This window comes from Parasteatoda tepidariorum, chromosome 6 (genome assembly GCF_043381705.1).
Source record: "Parasteatoda tepidariorum isolate YZ-2023 chromosome 6, CAS_Ptep_4.0, whole genome shotgun sequence".
Classification (NCBI taxonomy): domain Eukaryota; kingdom Metazoa; phylum Arthropoda; class Arachnida; order Araneae; family Theridiidae; genus Parasteatoda; species Parasteatoda tepidariorum.
In genome coordinates, this window is record NC_092209.1 from 89661069 (window position 1) to 89688509 (window position 27441).

General features: G+C 31.4%; 1 protein-coding gene across 2 annotated transcripts in view; it reads right to left on the minus strand.

Moving 5' to 3' along the window:
* The window catches only part of LOC107442570 (vesicular glutamate transporter 1), a 202369-nt gene that overhangs the window by 150276 nt on the left and 24652 nt on the right, over window positions 1-27441 (minus strand). For both annotated transcript variants that reach the window (XM_016056167.3, XM_016056165.3), the window contains exon 4: window positions 9942-10013. The gene's annotated coding sequence lies outside the window, so the exon portion shown is untranslated. The remainder of the gene's footprint in view (window positions 1-9941; window positions 10014-27441) is intronic.

Genomic DNA, 27441 nt, shown 5'->3' on the forward strand with positions numbered 1-27441 from the left:
TATACTAATATAATACCGGAGGTAATAATATAATACAATGCCGGATGCTCAAATTCTCTTGAATTAAAAATCTCTTGAATAGAAACCCTAATACATCTGTTTAAATATAAGGGAATTGCATCTAAATTCTTGCAAAACATTTAATTATTCAAACACTACAGTGTGTCTAATAATTTGGTCTAATTATTAAAATATACTAATATAATACCGGAGGTAATAATATAATACAATGCCGGATGCTCAAATTGTCTTGAATTAAAAATCTCTTGAATAGAAACCCAAATACATCTGTTTAAATATAAAGGAATTGCATCTAAATTCTTGCAAAACATTTAATTATTCAAACACTACAGTGTGTCTAATAATTTGGTCTAATTATTAAAATTTACTAATATAATACCGGAGGTAAAAATACTAATATAATACCAGATGGTTAAATTCTACGATATATAATATAAATTCGAGGATTGGATAAATTAGACGGTTTATTGTATAAATTAGAATATTTCTTATATCAGGTATTTTAATATATTATAATAATTAGAGCAAATTATTAGACACAGTGTAGTTTGTTTTAATAATGACATGTGTTGCACGAGTTTAAATGTAATACTTTTATACTTAAACACAAATGTAATGGTTTTTTATTCAGGAGATTTCTTATATACTTCCTATTTGTATTTATTTTTAACGTATTGCATTACAATGTTAACCCATTGATACACGAACGTAAACATGTGCAAACCGGTTTCAGCCGAGTAAAAACAATAAAGCTGTTATAGTATCACGTGATAATTAAGATTTCACATGGACTCTTAGAGTGCGTCTAATAATTTAGCCAGAGACGGTATTTTATTTAGTTTAATTAGAATTAAAACAATGTCTAAGGTATTGAAATTGAAGGATCATTTCCGGTTCAAATAATGGCTGTTTTTTGGTTGTCTTATGAGATCTATCAATAATCCAACACTTTAAAAAAAATAAATTAAGATCTTCTTTTAGGTATTATTAAAGGATCTTTTCTTATTTAGCTTATGACTATTTTTTGATTTCCAATAAAATATATGAGTAATCCGAAATTTTTTTTAAAAAATTAGAAAAATTGAATAAAAAAAAATAAAGTAAAGCTTTATTTTAACACTAGAATGCCTAAGGAAGTCATTTTGACTGCTTTTTAATTTCAATTAGAAAAGCAATGATGTATATGTTGACACAATTTCTTAGAATTTTGTGACTTCTTGCACAACATACAATTCTTTTTACTGTTAAAATTTACTAATAACTTGTTATATAACTGTAAATAATATTTAAAATATTAAAAATTAATTTTAATTAGATTTCTTTACACATTAGTTATTTTTTTCACAATCCAGTCTTTTTGACTGCTTTTGGGCAATATAGGTAAATACTAAGTTTCAGTCTTACTAGTGTTAAAGGACCGTTTCTAATTCCTGTTATGACTTTTTTTTTATTTCCAATAAAATATATGAGTAATTCTTTTTTTTAAAAAAAAAATTAGAAATATTGAATAAAAATAAAAGCAAGGTAAATCTTTAATTCAAGTGTGGCGTTGATTCATTTTGTTTAAACAAAATCAATTTCGTTAAATGTTATTTTAAACAAAATCTATGGGAAATCAGTTTTTAGTTGGTTTATTGAAAATATTCATTGAAAAGAAATGTTACACAGATTTCCAGATGCTTTTGAAACTGATTGCTACGCTTTGGATTTGATGAAAGCTATAAGTAGGCAAAATGTTTTAAGCAGAATTAATATTAAATTAAATTAAATACACAACCTTAAAATGAATACACAACCTTAACCTGTTTTCAATGATTTATACGTGCTTTGATAACAGTTGTCGTATAAAGTGTACAATACGATTGTTTTATGTTTTACTATAGTAAATGAATAACAGAAATAACATTAAAATGAAGGAAGTTTAAGTTAAGAATATTGTTAAGGTTATTTTTTAAAATTTTCTAAAACGAAAATAAATCTAAGCGCATCAGTCTCCTTGTAACGTTATGTTTTAAGGCGACAAAGTACTTTCAAATTTTTCCTTTACAAATTATCAAGGTATTTGTTTAAAATTCTCAGTATAAATTTATATTGATAAAAACAACGTATATTCAAAATTTCAAAAAAAAATATTCTAAAATTTAAAAAATTAAAAAAATTTAAAATTTCGAATTTTTAATATTTTCTTTATTATTATTCCTCGAGTCAGAAATTTTGTTAAAATGACAAAATTCTTTTAAAATATTACTTATTCGGTAACATAAAAAAAAAATTACTTTTATAAAATAGTACTGATAAAAGTACTTTTTTATTTTTTATTATTGAAACAAATAACAGTAAAAAGAGCAGTAAAAAACCAGCATTTCGGAAAAAAGTCATCGTACCGCTAAAGAATATCATGTATAAAAATAATACTATTACTTAATTCAAAAACAGTTTCCAACAAAATTTTAATAATATTCATAAATATATAACATCAAATTCTCAGGTCAATAGAATGAAAATTCATTTCATGGAACAGTTTAAAATTTCTAAATTTGTCAAAAAAGACATTTTGAGAAAAATGACTTTATCTACTTTTTCATTGCTGGGCGTCAAAGGGGCGTGGTCAAAACGGAAATGGCCATAACTTTGTCAATTTCGCTCAATTCAAGAATTCTTTTTTTAAAATGCTCAGTTAAATGCCTAGATGTCAAAAATATAAAAAGTGAAAAATTTATTTTTTTGGCAATTTTTATTTTATTTTGAAAGTCTCTTGTCACCTTAAACTAAACAAATTATAATGAAAAGAAGAAATGATTTGGTAAGAATGAGAAAATCTAGTTACTCAACTAAATTCTCTTGTTCATTCATTTTGTTGGAGTGGTATGTTACTCATTTAAGCATATTGAATAAAATATTCTTTCTTTTCCTTCTTAAAAGTTAATATTTCAAACAAAAACAAAGAGAATTTTTTTTTCTTAATAAAATATCAATTTTTATAGAAACATGGTTTTTCCGTTTTTATAACTTTGAGGAATCATAATCCCTGCCACCATATAAGGCCCTATAAAGTTTTTGACCACTTAGACCTAGAGATTGGCCAGCTCCAAGGAGCAAAACACAACGAACAGAGGTCTATTGTACCCTATCCCTAAATCATCATTGTATTTTATTTTATAGCCGTTGTCAACAACCAACTAAACCGACAATTTTGGGTTTACGATTACTAATGTTGAACTCTGTAGCCATCTAATTCTGAACCCAATCCAGAAGACACTCTCCTTGATCAAGTATTGACGAAATTTGCGTTCGTGGGGAACTTTCTGATGGAATTAACCCGCATTTGCGCTATATGGAGAGGAAAGCAGCGAAAATCTCCTACGGCTAGCCTGACAGCAAGAGGACTCTAATCCATGATCCGTCTACCACTGAGGATATTTTACGTCAGCACTGCGGCCGGAGCGAATCGGGTGCAGAATTCGTATCGATCAGTCATCGCTGGGATTCGAATGTTCTATCCCCTGAGCCACCAGAGCTCCCTAAATCATGATTTTATTTTATTTTCTAACTGTCGTTGAGCAGATTACCCAATTCTGGGCTAACGACTACTAATGTAATGCTAACGAATATAGTGCTACTAATATAGTGCTAACGTATACTCAACTCCGTAGCCTAGTCATTTTGATCCAATCCAGAAGACAAGGAAACTTCTGGATCAGTACCCCCAGAGGTATGTTTTGTTATGTGAACATATAGGACTTTGAAACTCGACATATTTAACGTGCACCAGTCACCACTTACTACACGGGGAGTATTCGGCCGGCGGGGATCAAACCCATGAACTCTTGGACATGGGCCCCGTGCCCTACCAACCAGGCTATCCCGGCCCTCTAAATCACGGTTAGCGAAGAAGCTTTATAGCTGAAACAATGTTAAGCAGACACCTGACAGGAATGTCTTGTAATTAATGCAATGTTGCCCTAAATACTCAAATCTTTGAGCAGAATAGACCTTACAATAACAAAGTATACGTCATGAAGTCTTCTCCTCAAGATGGCAATATAGATGGCGAACAATAGTTGATGAAATGGATTGTGAACAATCCTTAGTTCAATTCTTCAGGTAACTCCTGTATCATAGCACGTTTTCTACAGCGAAACTCAAGTTAAAATTTTAGATGGTTTTCCATTGATGGACCAATATAATCTTGAAGGTAATCATCAATAATTCCAATATAAATCATTATATTTTTTATACTAACCAACATAAGTAACCATCACCCCTCTGTAGGAATTCGGACTGATTTATGATGGTCCAACTTAAGAATAGGAAATTTTTTTTATGGTTTGTTTATGTTGAGTCTTCAGAAACTTCCATCATAGTTTCTTAGAAATCAAATGTCGGAACGATTATGAACCATTATCATCCCAATGTAGGAATTCGAACTTATTTTTGATGTGCCAGCATAGAGAAAACAAACAAACTGTTTTGATGGTATATTCCTGAGAACCAGCAAGAATTTCCATTAAACCATCAAAAAAATGTATAATTGAAACCATCAAGGATTGTTGGTCCATAAGAATCAAAGTTCTCTAAATATTTAACCCTCATAGTATTAAAGAAGCATTTTCCATCATGGAATGATGGAAGTTTTTTGGCATATCAAAAACCATGAACAAATAATGGAAAATGTTGGATAATCAAATGTTCGACCATCATAAATCGCTCTGAAGCCAACATAAGCCATCAAAATATATTGATGGAACCATCAAAAATTTTGACTTGGGAATCCACGCTTTTGCTCTCTTAGATTCTGCTGATGTAATTAGGTTTAATGAGCAAATTAATCTTCGCTAGAACTCGCTTGTCGAATACCGGATCTAAATGAACACTGTCGATTGATTTCAATACAGTTCCAAAAATCATGCGTCGACTAAAAAAAACAGTCTTCATCAGGAATTTCTAGTTGGAATACTTCATTCCATCTTTTCGATTCTAGTAGAATCACTTTACGGGGAAATCGTAGTTTCACATTTGAATGGACTTGAAAATTTTAAATTTACTCGTGCAGTGGTTTCATTTTGCGGAGACTCAACTTAATCGTAACAGCGACAGTTACGATCAGAAACTTGAATTTTTCATTCGGCAGAAGAATCCTAACTGTCACTGTAGCATGACGAGCTGTGCTCATTTATATTTCTCTCCTTTATACTTAATATTTTCTTATGTTGATAAATATTAAAATAATGTAAACTCTAATAATTAGTCTCCTGAATAATTAGTCTCCTGAAACCAACAACCACAATCTCCTCTACTTCAGCCATATTTCCTTATCAGAAATACACTCCCTGGTGAAATATAAGATTCTATGTAAAATGTCACGTGTCACTATGTCACGTGATATTATACAGCATTATTGTTTTTATGTGACTGAAACCAGTTCGCACTTGTTTACGTTAGCGTATTCATTGGTTAAATTAGACGAAAAATAATACAAATTTGACGATAGGATAAATTAGACGACATATTATATAAATGTAGAATATTTATTATATCAAGCAGTATAATAGTATATTATAATAAGTAGATCAAATTATTAGATACTCTGTAGTTTTTTAATAATGATATGATTTGCACGAGTTTCTATGCATTACTTTTATATTTAACCACACAAGTAATGGGTTTTTATTCAGGAGATTTTTCATATACTTTCTACTTGTAATAATTTTCAACGAATTACATTACAATGTTTACCAATTGATACAGGATCTCAAATAAATGCAACCCGGTTTCTGTCTTGTAAAAACAATAAAGCTGTGTAGTATCACGTGATAATTATAATTTTACATGGAATCTTGTAGTGCGTCTCATAATATGGGCAGAGACTGTTCTTCAAAAGAATCAATGAGATCAAATTAACTTTTACGATTCTATTCTTTATCGATATCCCGATATCATAATACCATTTTTTCGAATGATGTACATTTCGTTTGATGTTGGTCAACCTAATCTGCGAGTGGTTGCAGCATAAAAGCAGTGAAGATTGCAATGAAATTTATCGAAGAGAATATTTAATATTTAGAACAAAATTAAGGAACGATTGACGGATGCATTCGGTTAATGTTAACATTCTGATTGTGTTTTGATGTTGCAAGATTCAATTTTTTTTAAAAAAAAGTTTGAACTAACTTCTTTTATTTAAAAAATGCAGCTTGCTTCTGTTTATGTTCTCCCAAAGACCTGTATAAGTTCAAATCTCAATGGTTTAAACTTATACAGATCTTTTAAATAAAAGTTAATATCATTTTCATTTCAATTAATCATTGTGAAGCTTATAAGCTTACTTAGTGCTACATGAGTATTTTGTTATTATTGTGCTATCGCAAGTGCTTGGTATGGCAACGGAGAAAAAAAAAAGAAGTTTGGTCGAAATGTCAACGTTTTGAGGAAGAAAAAGCCTGATTTTAAAACATAAAATAAATACTCATCTTCATTGTGAACATCTAAACCAATAAAACTCACAGCTGTTATAAAAATAGTTTATAATTGGGGGGGGGGGTTGCTAATTCATGTGACAAGAGTCGTGGTGGCTCAGGGGATAGAGCGTTCACCTTACAATGAGGTGAATTGTGTTCGAATCTCAAAGGCTGGTCGATACGAATTCTGAAACCGGCTCACGCCGACCACAGTGCTGACGTAAAATATCCTCAATGGTAGACGAATTACGGGTTAGAGTCTCCTTGCCGTCAGGCTAACCATGGTTTGCTTTCGTGGTTTTCCTCTCCGCGTATCGCAAATGCTGCAAATGTGTTAATTTCTTCAAAAAGTCCTCTACGAAGGCAACTAATTACCAATACTTGATAGTAGTTTCTTTGTCTTCTGGATTGGGTTCAAATTTACAAGGTTATGGAGTTAAACATTTGTAGTCGTAAACCCAAAAATTGGGTCAGCTGTTCAACGAAGGTTATAAAATAAAATTTATTTGACTGTGCTTTTAAAATTTAGCCTCAGATAGCATTTTAAATTCTAATTTGAAAAACAACTTATTTTTCAGATCAAAAAGTTCCGGAGATTTCGTACAGCTTTGCGTGATGCCGATGGCCTTAATTTCATAGCCTGTAATTTTGCGTGGGTGGACAGGGGTGTTGCGCATGATAGGAGGAGGAAGGAGGGGGGGAGATTTTGTGGCTTATCGCCGTGTTCCGCAGTCACGGTTGGGAGGAAGATTTTGTCGAAGGGATGAGACAAGGGGGCTGGAAAGGGGGAGGGAAAAGTCCTTTCAGTCAAATCGATAATTTTTATAATGAGCTTATTCGCTGACTCGATATTCTCTACCATCCCGTCGTTTACGGAGAACGATTTGCGTTCGAAGTTTGGATTCGGTTGAAAAGTTTACACCCCTAACCACCTAAGCAACATTCACGTTTATGAGGAGAAAAGTTTTAGAGCTGTAGGAATATTTACTTTAACCATAACCGGTCAAATGGCCGTTTAACAACTTTTGCATTTAAAATGCGCTTATCTTATCGTTTTTGCACATTTGACTGCGTGACTTTTTCTAACAATTATATATCTACAGTTAATATTCTATTATAATTATTATGTGTTCTGTTTGTTTCGAATAATACCTGTCGTATTCCTACCACAACCGGTAACTTGACAGGGAGAACAATTTATTGCTTTATAAGTTTAGCGGATCAGAAATGACGATGCAATGCGTGTTCAACGTATTGCATTCGATGAGTTGCACACTTCTGCAAAGACTTGCGTAGTGAGTTCAATCACAATAACTGCGAATTCAAGTTCCAAGAAAGTACCTAAAATTTTAGATTGGCATTATTGGGTCAGAAAAAGTGACAAAAACTAAATATTTTATTAAATAGCTTATATTTTATTTTGATAGCTTTACTTCATTTTTTAACTAACTGTTAGTTTTTTTACCCGGAAAAATGTCGAAACCATCAAAACAGCACAAGTTCTTTAAAGAAATAATATTATATTTACGAATAATTATAAAAATTATAATTCTTATACATTCTTATGATTATAAGAATTATATAAATAATAATAATTAGACGAAATATGTTTGCTGAAAATGTACAATGGAAACACACTGTTGTATATGTAAAGAATGCGTTGAGAAATGAATTAAAAATTCTTATTCTTTGTTTTTGTAATACAAAAAAATTGGTCATATACTATTTTGTTGAATAATAATGAAGTTTTTTTTTGCTTATTTCCTTCCTAACATCCATATTTCATACATTCAATCAAGAAACAAAGTCCGGTCTATAGTAGAACTGGGTATAGATTAAGTGTTGGTGCGTTTAGTGTTAAAATCGATCCATTTGAAATACAGGAGGGAAAAAAAGGTCCACAATCTATGTAAATTTTTCGATTAAAACTCGTGTTTTTGTGAAATTTCTTCACTCAATGACTTGAATAAATTATTTTTAACGTTATCATTTAACCTTCAATCGGGCGCTTTTAGCCAAGATCCTGCTTTTAAAAACATCGTACCGTAATTAAAATTCAAATTTTTTAAAAGAAATACAATAATAATAAATCTTCTAAAAATAGGATAAGCCGATATAATTAATACAGTATCAACACAGTCTGTAATATCCAAAAATTACAAAAAGGTCTGTTTTATTGATTAAAAATTGTAAAAGATCAGTTTTCTCTACAGCAAAGAAAAAAAGAGTAAAATATAGGTTTTTACGATAAAAAAAGCGTGTAAAATAAAAGGTCGCGTAAATGGATTCAAACCCCTGAGTTCATTAGTCACTGAAATTTTTTTTTAAAATACTTTATTTTTGTTTACGAAAGAGTTTGAGAGATTTCTTTTTAGTTCGCAATAATTATTATAATTAGTATGTGATAATAAATAGAATTTTCCCCTTAATAACGAATTCAATTCAAAAGCATTTTTTTAAAAATTAATGTTAAAAAAGTTGTAGGCAATTTGTATTTGAACTACTGGTATTTTTCTTTAAATTCTCATATTTTTAATTCTTTTAATGTACGAGGTGAAAAAAGACTCTTTATATAAGGCAGACAGAAGCTTGCCAAATTTTTAGAACATTATTTTCAATTGGTAGCTATATTTATGCTATAAAATAAATTATTTATTATTATTATTAAAATAAGTCATTACAAAATTAATACTGGTTAAAATTTAGAGTAGAAGTTTATAAATTTCGAGATTGTGTTTTTCAATTCTTAATATATATTAATTTTGTAAAGAAAACATGGATATAATGATGTATATAATTGTTGTTCTAAAATTTCAAGAGCAGAAATAGCTGTTAAACTTCTACCACCAGTAACTGGTAGGACTGTATATTTAAAGTTGACACTTCGATTTCTTAATAAAATAAATAAGAATAAAAAAAATTTGAAACATTTAACAAACAAACTAAATTGAATTATGGTTCACAAATGTATCGATTTGTGTTCAAAGTTTCTTTCTTAGTATAATTAAATAGTATATTTTATTTTATTTTATTTTATAACCGTCGTTGAACAGCCAACCCAATTTTAAGGGTTTACGACTACTTATGTTCAACTCCATAGCCTTGTCACTTTGAACTTAATCCAGAAGACAAGGGGACTCCTGAATCGAGTATCGAGAGAAATTTGCCTTAGTGGAGAACTTTTTGATGGAGCTTACCCGAATTTGCGTTACTTGGAGAGGAAGACCACGAAAACCTTCCAAGGTTAGCCTGATGGCAAGGGGACTCTAACCCATGATCCGTCTACCACTGAGGATATTTCACGTCAGCACTGTGGTCGGCGCAAGCGGAATTCGTATCGACTGGGATTCGAACCCGGTTCGCCGCTTTGGAAGGCGAACGCTCTATCCCCTGAACCATTTTTGTTTGAATAAATTTTGACTGAATAAATTATTTAATTAATTTTGAAAATTTTAAACATACCTTTAGTATTGCAGAGCCTCATAATATAATTCTTGGCGTATTGACAAGTTTCTGATTTAAACAAAAGATAACCTAAAATAAATAAAACAAACTTAAAAACAAAATTACGAAGTGAAAATAGAAAGAAAAACAACTACTGAAACTACTTAAACATCTCGTTTTTTTTTGTTGTAAATAATAGCGGATAATAAAGATTATCACCACGATGTGACGGAAAGCAAATAAAAGTAAATGCCCCCAAATCTAATTTTTTTCATTAGGTAACAAAGCATCAAAGCACATTTTTATTCATATATAAATTGCCAACTCCACTTTCTTTTTCTTTATTGAATTACCTGAACTTTTTTTTCTCTTTCTAAACCATAAAGAAGATTGAAAAGAAATTGATTTCACAACCAAGAAATGAATATTTGTTACGAAAAAAAAACATTAAAATTCATATAAAATTTCCTAATTAACTTGTCGGCAATATATTATCAATTTTAAATTGATTAAAAACACTGGGGATGCATACGTTTTTTTCTCAGAATATTTATTATTTCTTTTTGTTATAGAAAAATATCTTAATTAGTTGTTTCTTTATATCTCTGTAATATTTTATCAGAAATTGAATAAAAATATTTAAAAAGAATTTATGCACGGAGAATAATTTGATTAAAAGTAATTATTCAAATATACAGCCAAATACGGAATTAACGATTTAACGAACCATGATTTAACGTTTTTTTTTTTTTTAATAAAATGAATGGAAAAAATCTTACGTAACGATTAAAAAGCCCGCAATTAACGAACAATAAAAAAATTACACTTTGGTTCTTTTAATGAAATGTATTTATTTATATACAGATATGATTTTTGAACGAGAATGGAACACAGATTTTTGTATAACTAGTGGGCTGCGTCTCCTGCTCGCTAACGCTCGCCAACCCCCAAAAATTGCTACGCAATCTTATATGGTTTGCTTCGCAAACCAAGCTCGCTTCGCTCGCTACTAACTTAGGTACATTGCAAATGCACGAAATTCTAAGGATTCAAAACAATCATTCAAATCCATCTAAAAATTTAAAAAAAAAAAAAATTTTTTTTTAGTAAATACTAAGTCATTAAAATAATTTTGAATTCAAATAAATGAAATTTAATTCGTTAAGCCTATTAGAAATGTGCTATAGTATAATTCGTGATATCTTTTTAGTAAATACTAAATCATTAAAATAAATTTGAATTCAAATAAATGACATGTAATTCGTTAAACCTATTAGAAATGTGCTATAGTATAATTCGTGATATAAATCAAAAATCGTCAAATAAATTCGTAATACAAAATTCGTGAAAAAAGCGCTTTCGACAAAATACTAAAATAGAGATCTATCGACAAAGACTACTCACTTCTGCCTAGCTTAATAGTATGAGATTGCCACAGCTGATACTCTCTGGTTATTTCAGTTTCTGTTTTTAAGAGCTCTATATGTTGAGCCACCTCAGCTAGATTTCGCATGTGAAATTTTTAGCGGCAATCATTGGTCGATTCACCGTGTAAGAGAAATAGAAACGTAAACAAAACAAAGCAAACGTTGCCACCGGCGGAAAAGAGATGCAGCCAAAATTTGGGAGTTACGTAAGAGAATTATATACATTAGATTTCTAAAACTTTTAATTTTAAATGACAAAAGTGTAACCAAATTACTCAATAGATCAAGAATTTAAATTTTAAGTATGCTTTTTCTAAATTTGATACCTCCTCTCCTTAAAGTTGAGTTTTAGTACCTGAGAAATCGATTGGTAGATCGAAAGTTATTCAGGGTGTTATTTTTTTTTACGCTTCATACACACCTACATTGTACTGTAAATTCACATATAAACATTAACCTGTTGAAGATTGAAAGTGTTTATTGTATTAGCCTTTAAACTTGTGTCTTTTCTTGTGCAATCAAAAAATTGAAATGAAAAGTTCTTTTAATTTGCAAAAAATATTGAATTATTGCCACTAATACAAGAGTTTTGAGTCATGAGTTATAAAAATACATATTAAGGGCGGTGATTACGCAACCTCTTCAAATCTTTCTAAAATCCTGTATCATAACTACAGACGGATATGAGATTGAGCTAACTAAAAAACGCAAAAGCATCCTGATTTCATTAACAGGCCCATTCTCTGATTAAGCAATAAAAATCAGTGATATAAAAATTCGGTGAAAAGTCGTGATGGAACGGTGTTATAATATTAGATGTGAGAAATCATTTCGATGCAATTTATCACAGAAGTTATTTTATTGCCCAGTCAGAAAATAGACTCGCTATTTTGAAAAATGGGATGTTCGTAAGTCAAAAGTAGAAGATACATGAAACTTAACTGTTTTCTACTTGTTTTTACCATTAAGATTAATAAATAAGGTTATTTTTAGCAAAAGAAATGTCCCCGTTGCTTGGAAGATGAGGGGAGGAAAGAAAGCATATTTTTCTGAAGATTAAAACAAAATAAAGGAGTTACTTAATCGGCGATATCATCAAGAACAAAATAAGTGAAGCAAAGTACTAGTAACTAGCAACCAGTAAAGCAAAAAGAAAAAAAAGAAAAAAAAAAAGATGCTATGAAGAGCTATGAAGTGCCCGGCTGATGCACACTGAAAAATTAAATGAAGGGCGTGAAGAAAACGAGACGTAAATGAGTGAGTAACGTATTAAAAAATAAGAGGGAACAAAATAGGTAACTGAATGAAGTACAATATAAAGTTAATAAGAGTGACATTTTGGGGAACGGAATGAGAAGGATCTCATATTTGAGAGCAAAATGAGGAGAGTGACATTTTGGAGAACGTAATAAGAAGGATGGCATTTTTGAGAACAAAATAAAGAGAGTTTCATTTCGGAGAACGATATAAGGAGGGTAGCATTTGGGAGAACGAAATAAGGAGGGTAGCATTTGGGAGAACGAAATAAGGAGGGCGGCATTTTGGAGAACTAAATAACGAGGGTGGCATTTTGGAGAACGAAATAAGGAGGATGGCATTTTGAAGAAGGAAATAACGAGGGTGGCATTTTGGAGAACGAAGTAAGGAGAGTGGCATTTTGGAGAACGAAATAACGAGGGTGGCATTTTGGAGAACGAAATAAGGAGAGTGTCAATTTGAAGAACGAAATAAGGAGGACTGCATTTTGGAGAACAAAATAAAGAAGGTGGCATTTTGGAGAACGATATAAGAAGGTTAGCATTTGGGAGAACGAAATGAGGAGTGCGACATTTTAGAGAACGAAATTGGGAAGGTGACATTTTGAAAACGAAATAAGAAAGGCGGCATTTTGGTGAACGAAATAAGGAGGATGGCATTTTGAAGAAGGAAATAAAGAGGGGCATTTTGGAGAACGAAGTAAGGAGAGTGACATTTTGGAGAACGAAGTAAGGAGAGTGGCATTTTGGAGAACGAAATAACGAGGGTGGCATTTTGGAGAACGAAATAAGGAGAGTGTCAATTTGAAGAACGAAATAAGGAGGACTGCATTTTGGAGAACAAAATAAAGAAGGTGGCATTTTGGAGAACGATATAAGAAGGGTAGCATTTGGGAGAACGAAATGAGGAGTGCGACATTTTAGAGAACGAAATTGGGAAAGTGACATTTTGAAAACGAAATAAGAAGGGCGGCATTTTGGTGAACGAAATAAGGAGGGTGACATTTTACAGAACGAAATGAGAGTGGAAGATTGAAGAAAGAAAGGAGGAGGAAATATTAAAAAACAATATTGGAAGCGGGGGCTAATTGAAAAAAAAATATGGGTTAACCTACAGAATATAAAATGAATTGGGTGATTTGTTGAAAAACGAAGTGAGAGAATAATTTTATCAATTACTGAAAATTTGACAAAATTATATTAATTGAAAAATATTTAACAATTTATGGATGTCACTTGCGTGTTGCAGATTTAAATTTTTAAAAACATGATACATAAAAGAATATAAGTTAATAATTCAAAGTAAAACCATGGACATTGCTAAGTCAGGCTAAGGTAATTTTTCAGGGTCAAGCTGTAGTGTGAGAAAGGTCCGAAGGAGTTAAAAAAAAATCAAATGAGGGTATTAAAAAGTATCCAAACGGTATTTCCTATATGTTTAAAAATTACACGTATGTTTCGAGCGTAGTTAAAATTATGTCATATCAATGTAAATTCCTTTTATTTAAAAAATTAATATTTTATGTTGACATTGTTGATCGCTCAAGAGATTTCTCGGGTTCCTTCTTCTACCGTAAAATAGTTCGAACTTAAGATCGCTCAAGAGATTTCTTGGGTTCCTTCTTCTACCGTAAAATAGTTCGAACTTAAATACTACAAAGTAAAGTACAAGCAACTTTGATTTCTGAAATTATACATCGTTGTAAATTCTTTAAATGTAATGTTTCTTAACCAACCCACAATGTGTTAAAGACAACTTTACACTTAGTGGATATTTACCGTTTGTCTAAACATCTGTTTTATTAAAAATTAATGTTCCATATTTTTTTCCACTTACTGATTATCCAGTAAGAATGGCTTTAAAATATTTTTTATTACCTTAATCTTATATTTGGAATTACAGTGAACACTCGCTACTACGATGTCCAATACACAATAACTCCCTTTATTACGATAAAGGTTCGTGGTCATGACGAACTTGCAATGTCATGCTCTTCTCAATAGTACGATATTCTTTGAAGCAATGAACCTCTGTATTTTTTTTTCTTCAAAATTTCAACTTTATTTTCTCCATTTTCCTGACAAAAGACTCACTGCTGATCACCCCAAGAGCTTCCATTTTTAGAATCTCCTCCCCTATCTCTTAAGAAGTCACAGATGAAGCATTCCTCTCCGATTTCATTTCCTTCATGTTGAAAGTTAATCATAAGTCACAAATGACCACAAGCATCACATTAACACCTGAAAGAGATTTTTATTTTCTGCAGAGGGTGGGTGGAGCACCATTTACAAACGAATATTATTTTTTGTGCTTTGGACTCGATGCAGACTTTGTTGGTTGACTTGACAGTCAAAAAAATAAATAAACGAACTAAAATATCAGATTATTTTGAATAAAAACGGTTTTCAAGTATAGTATCTTATTTTCTAAATTCATTTAAATTGTTTTTAATATTTAACAATAATTTACGCTCTGCAAAAAAATTTTTTGCATAATATATAAATACACTTATAGTTAATACTTATATAACATTAAAATAAAAGAAAAAATCTTATTGTGTCCCCAAAATCCGTATGTGCCCTCGATATAACAAAATATCCCTTTCCAACAATATATTTAATTAGTCCCCAAAATATTGTTGTAACGAGGTTTTACTGTAAAAGTCAAACCTGGATTGCACGAGCGTTGATAAAACGAAAAAAAAATCAAAATTCATTACGCGTTTGATATGCTGATAATAATTATAATAATGAATGGTAATAATAGAAACTTTTCAACAATGCATGTCTCGACATCATTCCACGAAATGCTTTTCATTAATTAAAAAATATTTCCTTATTTCTGATAAATTTAAAATGCTTTCGAATAATTTTAGGAATTAGTTCTTGAAACTCTAATAAGATATTCTAAATAGTCGTGTTTGAGAGGATGTTGCCCGATTCAGTAATTCTTAAAAAAGTAGACATGCTAATAATCTTCGGATAAGAATTTTCGTTCATAAGATTGAAAAGAATTTTCTAATTTAGAATCTGGTACTGTTAAGGAAGTAGCTACTAACGACGTTGCGGTATATGGTAATTAGGAAGATAAAAGGAAAAGTACAGCATCAAAAGTGATATCTCAGAAGTAGACAATGACAGAACAATTACAGCAAAACGTGAAATCGAATAAAGATACTTAAGATATAGTAGAAACTATAGACCAGGGGTGGCCAAGCTCCTTGATAGTCGAGCCATTTTTCAAAATTTTAAATTTTTCGCGAGCGGCAATTAAATACGTATTTAAAAGGTATGCAAAAAGGGTATAAAAAATTTATTTTTAACATAAATTATATTTATTGAAAACATATAAAAGAAGTAAAGTACAAAATATGTGTATTGAATTTAAATATTAAAAATTAAACACATTTATTTTACTTCTCTTGATAATTCTTTAAAACTTGGTGAATAATAGGTGACAGCACTTCTCAGTAATTCTTATAAGTTGTTGGTTAGTTTATACTGATAGGTGTTTGGATTTCACGAATATTAAAGTGAAATAAAATGATTCACCTAAGTACGTTGTTCCGAATATTTAAATAATTTGACAGGCAGCCTTTTTTAATTCAGGATATTTCGATTCTGGTACAAATTTCCAAAATTCAGTAATCGACGTCGACTTATATTTTCATTGTAGAGCTTGATCTTCTTGCATCTCTATTAATTCTAATTCTCCAGATGCTTTTTGTGTCATAATTATCTTAGAAATGGAAAACTCACCTTGAATTGAACAACGTTGCACTTAGTCTTTCATATTTGTCCTCAGTAATTTAAAAGACATTTTGAAACACATACGGAATGATTATAAATTTTTTAAAAATATAATAGCACAAAAATGAAAAAGGAATTCGGGTACATTTATCAAGAGCCACAAATAATCCTTCAAAAAGCCGCATGTGGCTCGCGAGCCGCAGGTTGGCCACCCCTGCTATAGACAATCCCAGAAAGCATGTAAACCTTACAACAACCTTGTGTCAGAATCTTCTTTTTATTGTCTCAAAAATGTTTGTACTAAAAACCTTTTTTCAATAAAGCAAAAATACTGCAGTTTCAAACCTTTCATTCTAAAAGGATTAAAAAGTTAATTTTTTAAAAGTATTGTCACTTAAGGTCCATAATGACGTTTTAGATGACGTCACACTAGCGATAGGATCAAATTGCATTGTCCATTGAAATTTCATGACAAGGTGGATTATAGCTGAGCATTCAAGACTTCGCGAAAAGAAACCTTATTACGACCTAGATATAAGATTATTTTAAACTTGATGCTAGCTTTATTAAAGGATTTCTTCACTCTTGAAAACCCTTATCCAACCTCAATTTAAGGTTTTTATATAGAAGGTTGTTTTTCCAATGTTTTGGATGAGGGTAATGTGCGTAGAATAGAGCAGATCGTCACAGATCTCGTTTTAAGGTTACAAGGTTTACTCGTAAAACCGTATTACAAACCATCTTAGGTTTACATTAAAAGGTCTTTGCTGAGTTCAAATAAACCTTATTTTGCTATTTGGGAATGATGATACCGTATGTGGCGATTGGGAAGAATGGTAAAAGAAATTACAGCGTCAGAAGCTGTATCTGATACAGCAGAACAGGTGAATTACAGCAAAATGAAGAAGTAGATTTTGACATTGTAGTAACTGTCCTTTAAAGTAAGCACATGTTATAAAAGTTAAAATACAGTAATTATTTTGAGTAAATGGTTCGAACTATTCGTTTTTGGATATTCCCGAATTTACGTTATCGTGAGAGCTTTAATGAGTTCGCGATATCGAGGTTTTTACTATGTAGGCGGAATAAATGAATATTCAAATCAGGGAGTTGAAAACGTGTTGCTCATTTATGTCTTTTTCCATTGAAAGACATAGCCAACACACAAAACATGTTAGGAACTTTTTATTCCCTCGTCTAGAAGTGAATGGAATATCGAACGACGCCCCATTATAGCCTTTTGACATTTCGGGCTCAATGGCGGATGTTTATCGGACCCTGACGGTAACTAACTGAAACGAAACTACAGTAAAAGGGAATGAAAGAATTAAAAAAAAAAAGGATGCCTCCCCCAAAGTACCCATTTTGGAATATGACAATATTTCACTCCGTTTGCCATTTTGCTGGCATCGTTCCAAGCCGTTCGTTTATCGACTGCAGAGATTTTAACATCTAAAGAACCACGCGGATCCCTCCCACTATTGGATGCCGATCGACCAATAAGATGAGTGTGACGTCACACCTCCGCAGAGAAATGTCACGAAGTTTTTGATGGCTTTGTCTTGGGCCCCTTCTCTTGTTCGATTTTCAAAACCAGTCATGTGACGTTGTTTTAGAGTGCTAATAGCTTTCCCTACAAACACAGGAAAAAGTTGGGCGATGGGCAGGTCTGAACTCTTGAACTTTTTGCGAATTTAGCGTGAGTTAGCGTTTTACGTCATGAATGAAGGAAAAGAAAAAAAGAATCCCTGTAAAGAGGGCAGAGCTGGCAGTGGAACAAAGTTTAGTGTAAAACTATTTCCGAAATTGCGTGGGTCGTAAATTCAGACACAAGAGAGTTCTCATTTAATCACTTCTGAATATTGACCAAACTCTTTTTTTAGAACTGATATTACATCGTTTTCGGATTTTAAAATACACTCTATTTTTCCCAAATATATTTAATTCTAAGACAAACAATATGGATATATTCAGAAATCAGTCGCAGACTACTGTCACTGGTACTCTGATTTGCTTTCAGTAAAAGTATTGCCTATAAACTCGTGCAAATCATGTCATTATTAAAAAACTACACTGCGTCTAATAATTTGATCTTTTATTGTAATATACTATTATAATGCTTGATATAACAAATATTCTATTGGAAGTACAAATTAGTTCGGTTCGTTTTTTTGTGATCAAAAAGGCATTTATTTCAGAACAAAATGAATGAACAGAATAATTAAAAGTATTGTCCATCGCTGACTACTATTTTTTCCCACCTCTCAGACAATTTTCGAATTCCATGTATAAAAAATGTCTCGTCTTTTGAGGCGATCCAAGTTAGGAGACAATTTTCGATTTCTGCGAAAGAAGTGAACCGGTGACCTGCCAAATCGTGCTGCATCCGTCGGAACAACCAGTAATCACAGGGAGTAATGTCCGGTGAATACGGCGGGGGCGGTAAAATACCCCACTTGAGTGTTTCCAAATAATTTTTCACGACTTTTGCGATATGAGGCTGACCATTATCATGCAGAAGAATAACTCTGTCATGTCTTTGCTCGTATTCCGGCCGTTTTTCTCGTAATGCACGGCTCAAACGAATCAATTGTAGCCTATACCGCCCGCCCGTAATGGAATCACCAAGTTGTAGCAGCTCATAGTATACCATTCACCCACCATTTACACAGTGACACCATTCATCATTCTTGAAACGTCGAAACCATTCCCTACGTGTTCTATCTGGTGGAAAATTGTCACCATAAACTTCTACAAGCATTCGATGCACTTCAGCTGCACTTTTCTTCCAATTAAAGCAGAAACATAAAACCTCCCGCAAATGCTGCTTAGTTACCACACAATTTGACATATTCAACAAAGTAAAAAACAAGGTTTTTATATGAAACTCAAGGCGATGTTAATTGCATATTATTGACAGATGTCTAACCTCTCTAAAACCACCGAAACCAGTTGTCACTATGAAACATTCATAACAGCCAGAGCCATCTTTTGAAAACGGACCGAACTAATTTGTACTCCCAATCTATTTATATAATATATCGTCTAATTTAACCAATTGATACACTAACGTAAGCATGTGCAAACCGGTTTCAGTCACATAAAAACAATAAAGCTGTACAGTCTCACCTGATAATTAAGATTTTACATAGAATCTGATAGTGAGTTCAATAAATTCGCCAGGGACTGTAAATGATTCGAAAATAGATATTCTCAAAAAGATTCTACAAATTACTCTTCAGTATCAACTTTTAGTAGGCTAATAAGTTTTTAGTGTAATTTATTGAAATTAAAAGATTACTCTTCATTATCAATGCTTTTTTAACGAACACAGAATTAGTTGGCGATGGTCTTTTCTGAACTCGTGAACTTTTCGACTTGCGTGAGTTAGAGTATTATGACTAAAATGCTTCGAATAAAATTAAAAAAACTCTTTTAAGAGGCTAGAGCTGACGGTGAAACAAACTTATCAGTAAAATTATACAAAATAGCGTGGGTCGTTAATTGGATTTCTTATCAAAACTCTTGTAATATTTACTCGGGGAAAAAGACAGACTAAATTCTCGTTTGGAACTATTGTTATACAAATTTTATGAAACTTTTAATTTGAAGGACAGCAGAGGAATGGTACAAAAAGATTTTTTAAAAATTATTTTCCAAACATAAGTTCTTTTAATTCTAGGTCAAAGATTTAGAAATATTTACCATCTTTTTATGCTAGTAATGTGATTGGTGCTCTGTGTTCTTATTTCTTTAAACTACTTTTGCATGAATATAAAAATAGATAATTATGAATGGATTTTTCAAAGAGACTAACTGGAGCTGTAGTGGCTTAGTGGATAGAGTGGTTCGCCTTCCAAACCGGGTTCGAATCCCAACGATAGCTCGTTGATACGAATTCTGCACCCGGCCTGCACTGATCACAGTGCTGACGTATAATATCCTCAGTGGTAGACGGATCGTAGGTTAGAATCCCCTTGCTGTCAGGCTATCCGTGGGAGGTGTTCGTGGTTTTCCTCTCTATGCACAGAGATGCCAACTGCTCCGGACACGCCAACATAATTAAAAAAACGGTAAATAACTTCAAAATAAATTTTACAAATATTTGACCATTTTTGCTTGCTTTTTAAAAGGTACAGCATGACATAAGTACTATAAAGTGGTGAATTATATAAGCCAACAAACTATTTAGAAATAGTGGTGAATAAAAATTTACCAAATTGTATTTATTAAACCAAGAATCACAATTAATTAACTACCACTTTGAAATACATATTTGGTGTCCGGAGCAAGTTGGCATCTCTGTATGCATCGCAAATGCGGGTTAGTTCCAACAAGAAGTCCTCCCCGAAGGCAAATTTCTCCCAATGCTTGATCCAGGAGTTCCCTTGTCTTCTCAATCTGGTTCAAAATAACAAAGCTACGGAGTTGAACATTAGTAAACGTACACCCTAACTTGGGACGGCTGTTTTTGAACGACACTTAAAAAAAAAATAGAGAGAGAGAGAGAGATAATTTACTTGTATGATATTCTGTCCCTCGATACTGTCAGCCAAGATTCTATCTCCTGGAGATGTTAGGTTCCGTCAGACGATATTTTTTCATTTTACGATCCTCTGGAAATTTATTTGCAGTGTCTAGACACTAGATTCCACGAATTATCTGGCGTTTAATGCAATAAGTAACGTTGAGCGATATTTTAATACTATAGCGATGCCATTAGTGTAATATTATGAATTAGTGTATGTTTTAATACTATAGCTTTAACTGCCTTAAACTTTTCCAATCAATCTTAGATGCTATGACTTACTCCGGCTACACAAATATTCCCAAACAATTTTTTTTCAAAATACAAAAATTTTTTCTTTTAAAAAAAGAACATGTTAATAAGTTTGTAGTAATTATACATGATTAAAATTACATAGCTGTTCTCGCGGATTTTCCAGTAGACTACTGTATTTTGCCAGTTTCTCCTGGTCTACTAGTTTAATAAAAATTCTCCTGGTTTTTATACATTTGTAGAAAATTCCTTAAAATTGAGTAGGTCTCCTAAAAAAATTCCCTATGGTGCCTTTTTGCGCTGATTATTGCTTGCGTGAATGCTTAAATACTTATTACTAGAGCCCGGATTTTGATGACCAAAAAAATCTCAACTAATGCCCTTAAAAAGTGCAAAAAATGCCCTTAAAAATCCAAAAATTGCGCAAAAAATGCCTTAAATAAAGTAAAAATATTGAATTAAAAAATGTTTTGCTCTTTAAAACTATTATGAGTCATTTAAAAAACATAAAGCAATGCAATACTTGTTCTGCGTTCATTAAAGTTTGAAAAATTTGTTTTATATCCTAAAATAACAAAAAAAGGAAAATATATTGACACCAAAATATTTTTATTTTGTATAGAAACTTTAATGGATATAACAACTTCCATCTCATAATATTACTGAATATCAGAATTACATTAGATTATTAAGTGTTTTTTGATAATTTGAAATGTAAATGAGAGTCTCTTGTCTGAAAGTAAATTTTCATTCCTGCAGAAGCTTCTTTCAAGGTCTACTGATGTTATAAGTGCGTACTTGAAAAAGACGGTCTCACTTAATGACAATTCTTCTTCAATTTGAAAAGATTTTGCTTCACCTCTTAATATTCTATAGATTTTCTTCATTGTTTGGAAGCCAGTGTAATAATGAAAATTGATAAAAAATAATAAAAATTGGAAAAAATTAACAAAAAACTTTAAAAAATGCATTAAAATGCAAAATACGCCCCAAAATTTAAAGAAAAATGCCCTATAAATCTAAAAAAATGCTCCAAAAGACAAAAAATGTCCAAAAATGCAAAAAATGCAAAAAAATGCAAATGTCATCAAAATCCGGGCCTTACTTATTACTGATATATAATGAAGCGAGCCTCATTTATAAAAATCAGTCTAAAACCTTTTTTGTTTTAAAATGCTAAGTTTTTTTTTAAAATTCAGAACTCCCTTTTTAAATTAATTAAAAAATATTTTAAGTATCTTTGATGAATTAAATGCCTATTACTATTCAAAATTATGAGTAACCATAATACAATGCATTTCAAGTTCATTTAATGTTAATCATAGCAGGTTAATATTGATTTTTTTCTATTTTGATGACGTTAAAAATCTCAAAAATTCCCTATGTGTATAATATTTAGTACTTTTGCAATAATTATCATGAAATTTATATTATTTCCTAAAATCTACTGAATTTTTTTCCTATACACGTAGGCAGCTATGAAATTAAATCAGTCATTGTTTATTTTCAAAGCCCTTTCCACAATTTCATTTCGGGTGTTAAAAATTAGAGATTCGAAATATCTATTTAAAAAAAATGGAAGTAAGGAGAAATAAACAGCTTAGATATAATGGTTAGGAAACTGAATCATTTTATTTCTAACCAAAGTTTCAAAATTAGTTGTATTGGTCGCCAACAGATGACACTTCTGTATTAAAAATCTATTAAACGGGTTTCTGTTCATGTCTAACCATTACAACTGAAGCATTTTCAAATTATCTTAAATTCTCAGTCTGCTTCTTGTTGTGAGAACAAATGGTAGCTATTTTGAAAGCGTAATTCTCAATTGGCAGCGCCACCTGTTGACACGGATTTTGCAACTAATTTTGAAAATTGGTGAGAAAAGTTCCAAATTTTTTAAATAGACCACAACAAACTTTACATTTCAGTCCTAATCCATTAATATTAATTTTCAGACCTTCGGTCATTTTTGGAACATTCGGAAAACAAATTGTAATTGGTAGGAACTTGATTTCGATTACTTTGAATTTTATGCGCTAGTATCTAAACTTTTTTATTTTTAATATAAGAATTCGCAAAAATGTTTTTTTTTCTTTTTTTTTGTATGATAAGTCGACTAATTCCGAAATTAATTGTGGTGTATCTACCACTACAAAAGTACAATTCCAAATCACTTATATATATGACATGTTAACTCGATTCTATGTTGAAGTACCATTCCATAGATAAAGGTTGACATTGTCGACATGACTCGCCCCACATTGGTGACCCGGACGGGATGTAAACACGCCTACCTTGACAAAAACTCCCACTTCGATGAATGATCCCCATTGAACAGTTGACATGCTACTTGTGACTGCGACATTATCCACTTCCTCGTGCTGTTGCTACTCAGTCTCGATCACACACAACGTCGGCCTGTATGCACTCGACTGCTAATGGCAATACATAGCCAAGACCGTGAACTTAATGCAGCTCTCACGATCAGAACTAAAAGGCACGGTGATCTTAATACAGTTCTCCCGGCTTCTCACAAAACAGCAATGAATCGACTAATGGTATCCGTTCATCAAAATATATCACAGATATAATTCCGGTGGGCGAGTACTGTAGTGTGTCTACAGCTACAAAAATTCAATTCCAAATCACTAGTACATAAGAGATGTTAACTCGATTATATGGTGGAGTACCTTTTCATAGATGAAAGTTGAGCCCCACTAGACTACTAGCCCCACAGAGAACGTGGAAATTACAAAATAATGAAACTATAATAAGAGAAATTATTATAATTGTTCGAAAGTAACAATCTAATATTATAGATATATTACAAATTATTCAGTTTTATGAAAAAGCTCTCAGTGTGTATACATATATAGTTTTTGGGCTATTTACTTTCATAACAGCCAATGGAAAATATTAATAAAGATAGATTGTTTAATTGTCACATTTCAGTCACTTGAAAGCGGGTTTAGTAGGTTCGTTACTGTTTAGAAAAGACGAAACATTTATAGAAGTATTGCGCGTTACATTTATAGTTAATTGTAAAAACGCTGATAGATCTGGATCTAATACATTTAAGCCAATAAAAGCATTTCTTGCATCAATTCCGAATCGGACTGAAAAAATGAGATGTAAATAAAAAGAAGAAACAAATATAAAACAGCAAATATAACAAGATCTATGTCTCGTACTTAGGAAAAAGGCATATTTTGTATCAAGATTCTAAAACCCTGCTTTTTTAAACAAATTGTTACGGCATATCCATCCTTATAGTCACATTGTATACAATATGGTCATAATGCATGTAATGGTGTATGATTAATTCATAATAAATGCTGAATGTGACTCATTAATCAGCTATTTTTAATTGGTTCTTCTTTTTAGAAGATGGTCATAACATCTTCTCTTTGTCTCATTTGCTTTACCACTTTGCTGCTGGTTTCATTTCACTTAACCTCTTCGACACGAGCGAGTCATGCATGCAATCTCAGGGAGGCGACTATCACGGTAAAAAAAAAAAAAAACTGGTAGCAAAACTACCGTCAGACCTCTATTCAACGAAGACGCTAAATCCCGATAATAAGTTCGTTATATGAAAAATTCGTAACATAGAAAATCCCCTTTTAAAATACCTAAACACAAAACAAGTTTTAAATTTATAAACACTAGACATAATTAAAATAGCAATTGATACACCTTTATCTTGTAAACTAGTATCTACTATTTATTTTATAAATCTTAACCATAAAGGAAATCTGCATGGAGAGCAAAACATAATCCAGTACATGCTACATACATTTTCAACTAAAAAAGAGCTAAATTTAGGCATAAAATTATAGCTGCATTTATTATAACAGTAATTTTAAACATACATTACCACATATGATCTTAAGTTTAATTACTACTGAAAAAATCCATTGATTTTGAGGTGCAAACAAAAAGGGAAAGGGATTTTACTGCTTTTTCTGAAAGTTAAATGGCTTCAACAATCTGTTAAAAGTAATTTCCTCCTTAAAATGCGTTTACAAGTTTAAAATGTTTTGAAATATTTTGGGGAAAATGAATCTTAAAGAAAAGTTCGTTCAACAGAAAATTTACTTCGCTATTTCGAAGTTATTTTACGAAAAGAATTTCCAAAATTTCTTGGTTCCTCGAAAAAATTTGCAAAATGGAAGTTCGTTAAATAGAAGTCCGACTGTATTTTTATAGTAGTTTACTTGTGGTCTGGGTAATAATAGTTTTCTTTATTTAACTCACCAAGACGTAGTTCAAATTAAAAATTATGTAGTTAAATTTTTAACAAACATAGATTGGATGTATTAGACTTAAAGTGAAAGCAAAAATAAGGTTGTCAAATTAGCCATGCCCAAACTTAAGCTACCAATCTTTTTTCTTCTTTTCTATCCTGTTTTCGATTCCTTACGTATAGCTCGCCCGTCCCGAAAAGGCTAAATTCCAAGATAGGCTGCATCCAATATTTAGCCAAATCATTGCATTCAGCCAATATACCATTGTGTACAATATGCTAATGCTGTGAATCTGTTGCTAACTGTGAATTGATTGCGAATGCTATGAACGCTAAAGCAGAATTTCAAAAAACAGATAAAAACTTAATTTATTTTTGAAAAGTATATTTTACAATATCTAGCTTACTATACGAAGATGCCAAATACATAAAAATCTCAATTTAGAATTTTTTGTCGCATACGATTGATTTTTCAATTGCACGGCATCTCTAATTTATAACTGATTCATTGCTTTCAATTATAGTTTAAAGGCTTCTGTTTCCATCCTACAGTAAAGAAAGAATTACTTTAGTGCATAAAATCATATTTCCTACCACAGCAATGAAAAGATTCGATTTAATAACTTCATTGAAATTAATCATTCGAATCATCGATTAAATATGCATACAATACAGCTCTATGTGGAACTGATTCGACATTTTTCAATTGATTACGATTTAAAGTTTCATCTAAAGGCCTCTCAACCATAAAGAAAAATCCCGTGACTCATTGATTGCATTGAATAAAACTCATTTTATATCTTCTCTCTGATAATCTCTTCTCCAAGCAAATAACGATCACGCCATTCAGAAAACAGTACTCATCAAAGCGCCGTTACTTCACTTCAGTTGTCTTCACAGAGACGTTGCCATTAGACTGCAAGGTAAAGTAAATATCGGGGAGCCGTAAAACTGCAATATATGACTGCGTTCACTTTTCCCCCCGAGGTTTATGTACTGAAGCAGTTACACAATCAACACGTCATCTGAACTACGCCACATCAAAGAGAAATGATGAGCTATTTTTGTTTTTGATATGTGTCAACTTGAGGTCTTAATCAAGAAAAGTTTTTCTAGTTTTTTGCAATTGCAATATGCATAACAACGGTTTTAATTGAAAATTTTTTTTCTTCTTCTAGTGGACTACAGTTCCTGTAGACGCACTATAAGATTCTATGTAAAATCTTAATTATTAGGTGATGCTGTACAGCTTTGTTTTTATGTGACTGAAACCGGTTTACACTTGTTTATGTTCGTGTATCAATTGGTTAACATTGTATTGCAATACGTTGAAAGTAAATACAAATAGGAAATATATAATAATCTTCTGAATTAAATCCCATTACATGTATGTTTAAATATAAAAATATTGCGTATAAATTCGTACAAAACATGCCATTATTAAAAAACTGCAAAGTGTCTAATAATTTGGTCTAATTGTTATAATATACTAATATAATACCTTATGCAATAAATATTCTGTATTTATAATATATATCGTCTAATTTATCTAATCGTCGAATTAATATTATACATCGTATAATTTAGCCCTATAATATGCGAACGCAACAACCGGTTTCAGTCACGTGAAAATAGTAAAGCTGTATAGTATCAGCTGATAATTAAGATTTTACATAGAATCTTATAGTGCAACTAATAATTTGGCTAGAGACTGTAAATATGAGTAAAATTCATGGACTTAACGAAATTTTCAGTAATTTTTTCTCGCTTTTTACATAAAGAACAATCTATAACAAAAAAAGGTCTCAAATACTAATAATCTACTCATTTTTCTTATAATAAATTACTCTAATAATATTTTCGTAAAATAAAAATTAACATATTATTTAATGAATAGACATGTGATTGGGGTAAATAAGAAAAGAGCGAAAATTAAAAATGCTACAAAATCCAGAAAATGTGTACAAATATAGGGTCGGCACCAACACATAATATACGTAATATCAAACAGAAGAATTGAAATTAATGAATATCAACACTTTATAAATATGTTGGTAAT